This window comes from Callithrix jacchus, chromosome 3, assembly GCF_049354715.1.
Source record: "Callithrix jacchus isolate 240 chromosome 3, calJac240_pri, whole genome shotgun sequence".
Lineage (NCBI taxonomy): Eukaryota > Metazoa > Chordata > Mammalia > Primates > Cebidae > Callithrix > Callithrix jacchus.
The window spans coordinates 27,270,969-27,279,864 of NC_133504.1; the positions used below are offsets into that span (position 1 = coordinate 27,270,969).

The following is an 8,896-nucleotide window of genomic DNA, read 5'->3' on the forward strand; positions in this document are numbered from 1 at the left end:
TCTTCTGGAATTTCCTTGTCTGAAATTGCCTTGAATTGCCTTGCCTGGAATCGCCTTTCTTGTAATTTTCTTGTTTCCTTTTTTAAAATTGCATTCATTGATTGAAATTGCATGGAAAAGTCTTGCCTGAAATTGCCTTGTGTTGAATTACCTTAAAGTGCCTTGGCTGGAGTTGCCTGGAATTGCCCTGCCTGGAGTTTTTTTACCTGAAATTTTCTGGATATATTTCGACTCGAATTTTCTTGCCTGGAATTGCCTTTAGTTGCATTGTCTGTAATTGTCTTACCTGAAATTTCCTTTCCTGAAATTGCCTAAAATTTCTTGTTTGGAATTTCATTTTTTGTAATTGCCTGAAATTGTTTTGCCTAAAATTGTGTTTCCTGGATTTTCCTTGCCTGGAATTGCCTGCTGTTGACTTTCCAGAAATTTTTTTTATTTGGACATGCATGGAATGACCTAGCCAGGAATTGTGTTTTCTGGAATTTCCCGTATCTCCCTAGCCTGGAATTGTATTGTCTTGCCTCGAACTGGCTGGAATTGCCTTGGCTGAAGTTGCGTGGAAATGCCTTCCCTAAGATTTCTTTGCCTTGAATTGTCTGGAATTTTTTTTTTAGGGTACCAAATTTCTTTATTTGAAGGAATGGTACAAAGAACTTAAGTGGATGTTTTGGTACAACTTATAGAAAAGGTAAAGGAAACCCCAATATGCATGCACTGCCTTGGTGACCAGGAAGTCACCCTGTGGCTATGGGGAAATTAGCCAAAGGCTTAGCTTTCATTATCACTGTCTCCCAGGGTGTGCTTGTCAAAGAGATATTCTGCCAAGCCAGATTGGGGTGCTCCCATCTTGTGCAAGTTGGTCACGTGGTCACCCAATTCTTTGATGGATTTCACCTGCTCATTCAGGTAATGCATCTCAATGAAGTCACACAAATGGGGGTCATTTTTGTCAGTGGCCAGTTTGTGCAGTTCCAGTAGTGACTGATTCACATTTTTTTCCAAATTTAATGCACACTCCATCGCATTCAGCCCGCTCTCCCAGTCATCATGGTCTGGTTTCTTGATATCCTGGAGGAAGATGCGGCCACCTCGTTGGTTCTGCAGCTTCATCAGTTTCTTGGCATGTTCCCTCTCCTCATGAGACTGGTGAAGAAAGTACTTGGCAAAGTTCTTCAAAGCCACATCATCTCGGTCAAAGTAGTAAGACATGGACAGGTAAACATAGGAGGCATAGAGCTCCAGGTTGATTTGGCGGTTGATGGTGGCCTCTGAATCCTGGTGGTAGTTCTGGCGCACCTGTGAGTGCTGGATTCCGTCCAAGCACTGTTGAAGCAGAAAACCGCGGCGACTCTCGGTGAAGAACGTCTGTCTGGAATTTTTTTACATCGAATCTTTTTGCCTGGAATTGCCTAAAATTGCCATTCCTGGAATTGCCTGGAATTGCTCTACGTCAAAGTGCCTTGCCTAGAAATTGCTGGAATTGCCTGTCCTGAAACTGCCTTGCCTGAGATTGCCTGGATTTGCCTTGCCAGTAATTGCGTTGCCTGTAATTTCCTGAAAATTTCTAGTCTGGAGTTGCCTTGCCTATAATTTTCTGGTGTTGCCTTGCCTGAAATTGCCTTGCCTGGAATTGCCTGAAATTGTTTTGCCTGGAATGCCCTTACCTATCTTTGCTGTTTCTGAAATTGCTTTGCTTGGAAGTGTGTGGCCTGGAATTGCCTTGCCTTGACTTGCCTGGCTTAAATTCCATTGCCTCGTATTGCCTGGACTAAAATTACTCGTCTTGGATTTGCCTGGTATGTCCTTGCCTGGAATTGCCTTGCCAAAGATTGCCTTTCCTGAAATTGCCTGGAATTGCCTAGCCAAAACTTGCCTTGTCGGGAATTGCCTTGCCTGCAGTTGCCTTGCCAGAAATTTTCTTTTCTGCGATTGACTGAAATTGCCTTTCTTGGAATTACCTTCCTTGGAATTGACTTGCCTGAAATTGCCTTGCCTGCCTTCTTCTCTTTTGAAATGCTTTGCCTGGATTTGACTTGCCTAAAATCTCCTGGAATTTTCTTGCCTGTAATTGCCTTGCCAGAGGTTGCACAAAGATACCTGGAATTACCTTGCCTATAATAGCCTTGCCTGGAAACTGTTTCCTGGAATTGCGTTTCCTGAAATAATGTGGAGATGCCTTTATAGAAATTGCATTGCCGGGAATTGTTTGTAATTGCCTAGCCTAAAATGGCCTTCCCTGGAATTGCCTAAAGATGCATTGCCCAGAATTGCCTTGCCTGGAATTCCCTGAAATTTCCTTGCTTGGAATTGCCTTGCCTGGAATTTTCTGGGATTGACTTACCTGAAACGGCCTTGCCTGAAATTTTTTGGAGTTTTTTTGTTTAAAATTGCCTTATTTGAAATTGCCCAGAAAAGCCTTCACTGAAATTGCCTTGCCTGAAATAGCCCGATATTTTTTGCCTGGAATTGCATTGCCTGGAATTGTTTGGAATTTCGTGGCTTGATATTTCTGCATAGAATTGTGTTGCCGGAAATTGCCTTGCCTGGAATTGCCATACCGGAAAGTGCCTTGGCTGGAATTGCTTGGGACTTCCTTGACTAAAGTTACTTTTCCTCAAATATCCCGGAATTGCCGGCAATGATCTTGCCTGGAATAATTCTTCCTGAATTTGCCTATAATTGCCTCGAATGGAATTGCCTTGCCTGGAATTGCCTTGACTTCTTTGCCTAATGATGCCTCGCCTGGAATTGCCTGGCCTGTAATTGGCTTGCGTGGAATAGTCTGGAATTGCCTTGCGTGGAATTGCCTGGAATTATCTTGCCTGGAATTTCAAGGAATTGCCTTGCCTGGCATTTCCTGGCATTTTTTTGCTTGGGATTATCTTGCCTGAAATTACCTGGAGTTGCCTTGCCTAAATTTGCCATGCCTGGAATTGCCTTACCTGGATTTGCATTGCCTCGAAGTGTTTTGAATATAATTGCCTTGCCTGGAATTTCCTGGACGTGCCTTGCATGGCATTTTCTTTTTTGGAATTTTTGGAATTGATTTCCTTGGAATTGCCATTCATGGAATTGCCAGGGATAAATTGCTTGTAATTTCCTTGCCTTGAATTGTTTTTCTTGTAATTGCCTTGCCTGGAATTGCCTGAAATTGCCTTGCTCTGAATTTTCTTTCATGAAATTACCTGGAATTCCCTCCCATGGAATTTCCTTTCTTGGAATTGCGTGGAATTGCCTTCTCTGAAATTGCGTTGATTTGTCTTGCCTGGAATTTTATTGCCTGTAATTGTCTTGAATTCCTGTGACTGATATTGCCAATTCTAGACTGCCTGTAATTGCCTGGCTTGGAATTGAATTTCCCGGAATTGCCTAAAATGGCCGTGCCTAAAATTGCTTTTTCAGAAATTTCCTTTTTTGTAATAACCTGGAATTGTTTTGCCTAAAGTTGGCTGGAATGGTATTGCCTGGAATTCCCTTGCCTGGAATTGTCTTGGCTTGAATTGCATGAAGTTGTCTTGACAAGAATTTACTTGATTGGAATTGCCTTGCCTAGAACTGTCTTGCCTGGAGTTGCCTTAGATGGAATTTTTTTTCTGGAATTGCCTGGAAATGTCTCACCTAAAATTGCCTTAACTGGAATTGGCTAAAATAATTTTCTTGCATGGAATTGCCAGAAATTCCCTCGCCTATAATTGCTTCTGAAATTTTATTACCTTGCCCTGCCTGGAGTTTCCTTGCCTGGAATTGACTTGCATGTAATTTTGTGAAATTTCCTTGCCTGGAATTGCCTTGATTGGAATAGCCTAGAATTGCCTTGCCTGGAATTTCCTTGCCTTCAGTTGCTTTGGATGGAATTGCTTGGAATTGCCTTGCCTAGAATTGCCTGGAATTGGCTTGCTTGAAATTGCCTTACCTGGAATTTTGTAAAATTGCCATGCATGGAATTGTCTTTTCTGGAACTTACTGAGATTCCCTTACCTGAAAATTTTTTTAAATTGTCTGGCATTTCTTTGCCTGGAATTGCCATGCCTGGAGTTGCCTGAAATTGCATTGCCTGAAATGTTCTTGCCTTGAATGGTCTTGCCTGGAATGGCCTTGCCTGGAATTGCCTAAAATTCTTTCACCTGGAATTGCCTTCGCTGTAGTTGTCTAGCCTTGCTTTGCCTGGCCTTGACTGGAATTGCCTTGCCTGGGATTGCCTGGAATTCCCTTGCCTGGAATTGCCTTGCCTGGAATTGTCTTGCCTGGATTTGCCTGGAATTGCCATGCCTGGAATTGACCTTTATGGCATTGCATGGAATTGCCCTTACTGGAGTTATCTTACCTGGAATTGCATAAAATTCCCTTTCCTGAAATTTCCTTGCCTTGAATTGCTTGGAATTACCTTGCCTAAAATTGTCTTGTTGGAATTGCCTGAAATTGCCTTGACTGGAAATACCTGAAATTTCCTTGACTGGAATTGCTTTGCATAGCTTTGCATTGCCAGGAATTGCCTTGCCTGGAAGTTTCTGGCCCGGAATTGCCTTGCCTCCTTTTGCCTTACCTAGAATTGCCATGACTGAAATTACCTTTTTGGTTGTTGCCTTGCCTTGCCTTGTCTTGAATGGATTTCTTTTGCCTGGAATTGCCTTGCCTGGAATTGCCTCGTTATCTTTTGCCTGGTTTTCTCTTTCCTGGAATTGCCTTGTCAGTATTTCCCTTTCCTGGAATTGCCTGGAGTTGCTTTGCTTGGAATTTAATTGCCTGGCTTTCCCTGGATTTTCCTTGACTGGAATTGCCATGCTTGAATTTGCCTTGCTTACAATTGCCTTGACAGGATTTGCCTGGAATTGCCTCCCCTGAAATTACCTTGGCTGGAATTGCCTGGCCTGGAATAGAATGCCAATGCCTTGCCTGGGGTTGCATTGCCTGGAATTGCCTGGAATTACCTGGCTTGGAATAGTTTAGAATTGCCTTGCATGAAATTTCCTTGCCTCGATTTGCCTTAAATTTTTCTACCTGAAATTACCTTGCCTGGAATTGCCTTGCTTGTAATTATCTGTAATTCCCTTGCCTTGCCTTGCCTGGAATTGCCTTTCCAGTAGTTGCCTTGCCTTGCCTTGCCAGAAATTGCCTTGCCTGGTATTTCCTTGCCTGGACTTCCCTGGAATTGTTATACCTGGAATTCCCTTGGCTGGAATTTCCTGGTATTCCCTTTCCTCGAATTGCATTGACTGGAATTGCCATTTCTGAAATAGCCTTGCCTGGATTTCCCTTGACTGGAATTGCCTTGCCTAGCCTTGCCTTGCATCAAATTGCATTGCCTGGAATTGCCTGTCCTGGTAATATTTTGCCTGAAATTGCCTTGCCTAAAATTGTCTTTCCTTGTTTTCCCTTGCCTGGAATTGCGATGCCTGGATTTGCCTTCATTGCCTTGCTTAATATTGACTTGGTTGGAGGTGCCTACCATTCCCTTACCTGGAATTGCCTTACCTGGAATTGCATTGCCTTCAATTGCTTGAAATTGCCTTGACAGGAATTGCCTCTCCTGGGATTGAGTGGAATTGCCTTGCCTGGAATTGCCGAAAGTTGCTTTGCCTGGAATTGCCTTCCCTGGAAGTGCCCGGATTTACCTTGCCTAAAATTGCTTTGCCAAGAATTGTCTGGAATTGCCTTGACTAAAATTGCTTTGCTTGGAATTGACTGGAATTGCCTCGCCTGTAATTGCCTGGAGTTTCCTTGCGTGGAATTGCCTTGCCTGGTATTGCCTGGAATTGACTTGCCTGGAATTGCCTTGCTTGGAATTTTCTTGTCTGGAATTGCCTGGAATTGTTTTTTCTAGAATTTCCTCGCCTGGAATTGCCTGAAATTGCTTTAACTTATATTGCCTTGCATGGAATTGCCTTGCCTGGAATTGCATTTAATCGCCCTACTTGGAATTGCCTTGCCTGAAACTGCGTTGCCTGGAATTGTCTTGCCTGGAATTGCCTGGAGTTGCCTTTTCTGAAGTACCGTTGCCTAGCGTTGCCTTGCCTGGAATTGCATGGCCTGGAATTGTGTTGCTTTGCCTTGCCTTGTCTAGAATTGCCTTTCCTGGAATTGCCTTTCCTGTAGTTGCCTTTCTTTGCCTTGCCTGTAATTTTCTTACCTGGAATTGCCTTGCCTGGAATTGACTGCAATTGCCTTTCCTGGAATTATTTTGCCTGGAATTGCCTTCACTGAAATTGCCGTTCCTGGAATTGCCTTGCTTGGATTTGCCTTGACTGAAATTGCCTTGCGTAGCCTTGCCTTGCCTGGATATGCATTGCCTGGAATTGCTGGTTTGGAGTTGCTGTGCTTTACCTTGTTTTGCCTGGAATTGCCTAACCTGGAATTGTCTTGCCAGGAATTGTTTTTCCTTGCATAGATTTGTCTTGCCTGGAATTTCCTTGCCTGGAATTGCTTGGAATTGCCTGTAATTACCATGACTGTAATTTCCTTGCCTTTAATTGCCTTGCCTGGAATGGCCTTGCCTGGAATTGCTTTACCTGGAATTGACTTGCCTAAAATTATCTGGTATTGCCCTCCAAAGAATTGCCTGGATTTGCCTTGCTTTACCAAAATTGCCTAGACATTCTTTGCCATGCCTTGTCTGGAGTAATTGCCTTATTTTCCCTTTCCCGGAATAATTACCTTGCCTGTAATTGCATGAAATTGCCTTGATTGGAATTGCCTGAAATTGCCTTGCCAGTAATTCCCGGGATTATCTTGCCTGGAATTCCCATGCCTGAGATTGCCCAGAATTGCCTTGCCTGGAATTGAATTTTCTGGAATTTCCTTGAAATGCCTTGCCTAGCATTTCCTTGCCTAGATTTGTCTTGCCTGGAATTGCGTTGCCTGAAACTGCCTTGCCTGGAATTGCCTTGCTTGGTATTGAATTGTCTGGAGTTTCCTGTAATTTTCTAGCCTGGAATTGCCTTGCCTGGAATTGCTTGGATTTGCCTTGACTTAAATTGCCTTGGTTGCAATTGCCTGGAAATGCCTTGTCTGAAGTTGCCTTGCCTGGAGTTGCATTAAATAAAATTGCCTGGAATTGCCTTGCCTAGAATTGCCTTACCTAGAATTGCCTGGAATTGGCTTGCCTAAAATTGGCTTGCCTGGAATTTCCTGGAATTGCCATGCATGGAACTGTCTTGCCTGGAATTCACTGAAATTGCATGCTTAAAATTATTTTTGCCTGGAATTATCTGGCATTTCCTTGCATGGAATTGCCTTGTCTGGAGTTGCCTGAAATCGTCCTGCCTGGAATTAAATTGCCTGGAATGGCCTTGCCTGGAATTGTCTTCCCTGGAATTGCCTTTCCTGTAGTTGCCTTGCTTGCTTTGTTTTGTTTTGCCTGGAATTGGCTTTCCTGAAATTATCTTGCCTGGGATTGCCTGGAATTTCCTTGCCTGAAATTGCTTTGACTGGAATTGCCTTTCCTAGTTTTGCCTTGCCTGGAATTGCATTGCCTGGAATTGCCTGGCCTGAAATTGCCTTGCCTTGCCTTGCCTGGAATTGCCTGCCCTGAAATTGCCTTGCCTGGAATTGCCTTTCCTAGCCCTGCCTGGTCTGGAATTGCCTTGATTGCCTGGAATTTCCTGGCCTTGAATTGCCTTGCCTGGATTGCCTTTCCTGGTTTTGTTTTCTCTGGAATTTCCCTGCCTGAAATTGCCAATAATTTCCTGTAACAACCTTGACTGTAATTGACTTGCCTTGAATTGTCTTGCCTGGAATTCCCTTACCTAGAAATGACTTGCCTGAAATTGCCTGATATTTCCTTGATTGGAATTGCCTGAAATTGCCTTCCCTGTAATTTCCTGAAGTTGTCTTGCCTGGAATTGCCATGCCTGAGATTGCGTGTAATTTCTTATACTCTAATTGCCTCGCCTTGAATTGCGTTGCCTGGAATTGCCCTTGCCTGGAATTGCCTTGCCTGGAATTGCATTACCTTGAATTGACTTGCTGGAATTGCCTGGTATTGCCTTACCTTGAAATCCTGGAATTGCCTTGGCTTGTCTTGCCTTGTTTTGTCTGGAATTGCCTTGCCTTGCCTTGACTGAAATAATTGCCTTGTTTTGCCTTGCCTGCACTAACTGCCTTTCCTGGAGTTGCCTTGAATTGCCTTTCCTGGAATTGCCTAAAATTGCCTTGCCTGAAATTGCCTTTCCTAAAATTCCTTTGCTTAGAATAGTCTGGAATTGCCTAAACTAAATTTGCCTTGCCTGGGAAGACCTGGAATTGCCTTGCCTTGAATTGTCTTGCCTGGTATTGCCTAGAATGGCCTTGACTGAAATTGCCTTGCCAAAAACTGCCTTCCCTGGAATTGCCTATTATTGCCTTGGTTGGAATTAAATTGCCTGGAATTTCCTGGAATTAGCTTGCCTGAAATCGCCAAGCCTGAAATTGAGTGAAATTCCGTTGACTAAAATTGCCTTGCCTGGAATTACCTTGCTTGAAATTGATTGGAATTGATTGCCAGAAATTGCCTTGCTTGGTATTTTCTTGCCTGGAATCGCCCCGAATTGCCTTGTGTGAAATTTCCTTGCCTGAAATTGTTTTGCCTGGAATTTTCTGGAATTATTTTGCCAAAAATTGTCTTTCCTGGAATTGCGTTTAATTGCCTTCCCTGGAATTGCCTTGCGTGGAATTTTTTTGAATTGTCTTGCCTGGAATTGCTTTGCCTGGAACTGTGTGGAATTTTCTAGCCTTGAATTGCCTTGCCTGGTATTGCCTGAAATTGCCTTGCCTGAAATTGTCTTACCTGGACTTGCCTGGAATTGCCTTGTGTAAAATTGTTTTGCCAGGATTTGCCTTCCTTGTAATTGCCTGGAATTGCCTTTTCTGAAATTGCCTTGCCTGGAATTTCCTGGAATTGCTTGGAATTGACTTGGCTTAA

General features: G+C 43.4%; 1 pseudogene across 1 annotated transcript; it reads right to left on the bottom strand.

The window, feature by feature from the left end:
- Window positions 1–623: 623 nt before the first annotated feature.
- On the bottom strand, window positions 624–3,936 carry LOC100391833 (ferritin heavy chain pseudogene; annotated as a pseudogene). Its single transcript, XR_013532733.1, has 2 exons — window positions 3,914–3,936; window positions 624–1,369 (listed from the first exon to the last, which is right to left on the bottom strand). The product of XR_013532733.1 is annotated as a ferritin heavy chain pseudogene (transcript).
- Window positions 3,937–8,896: the final 4,960 nt, after the last annotated feature.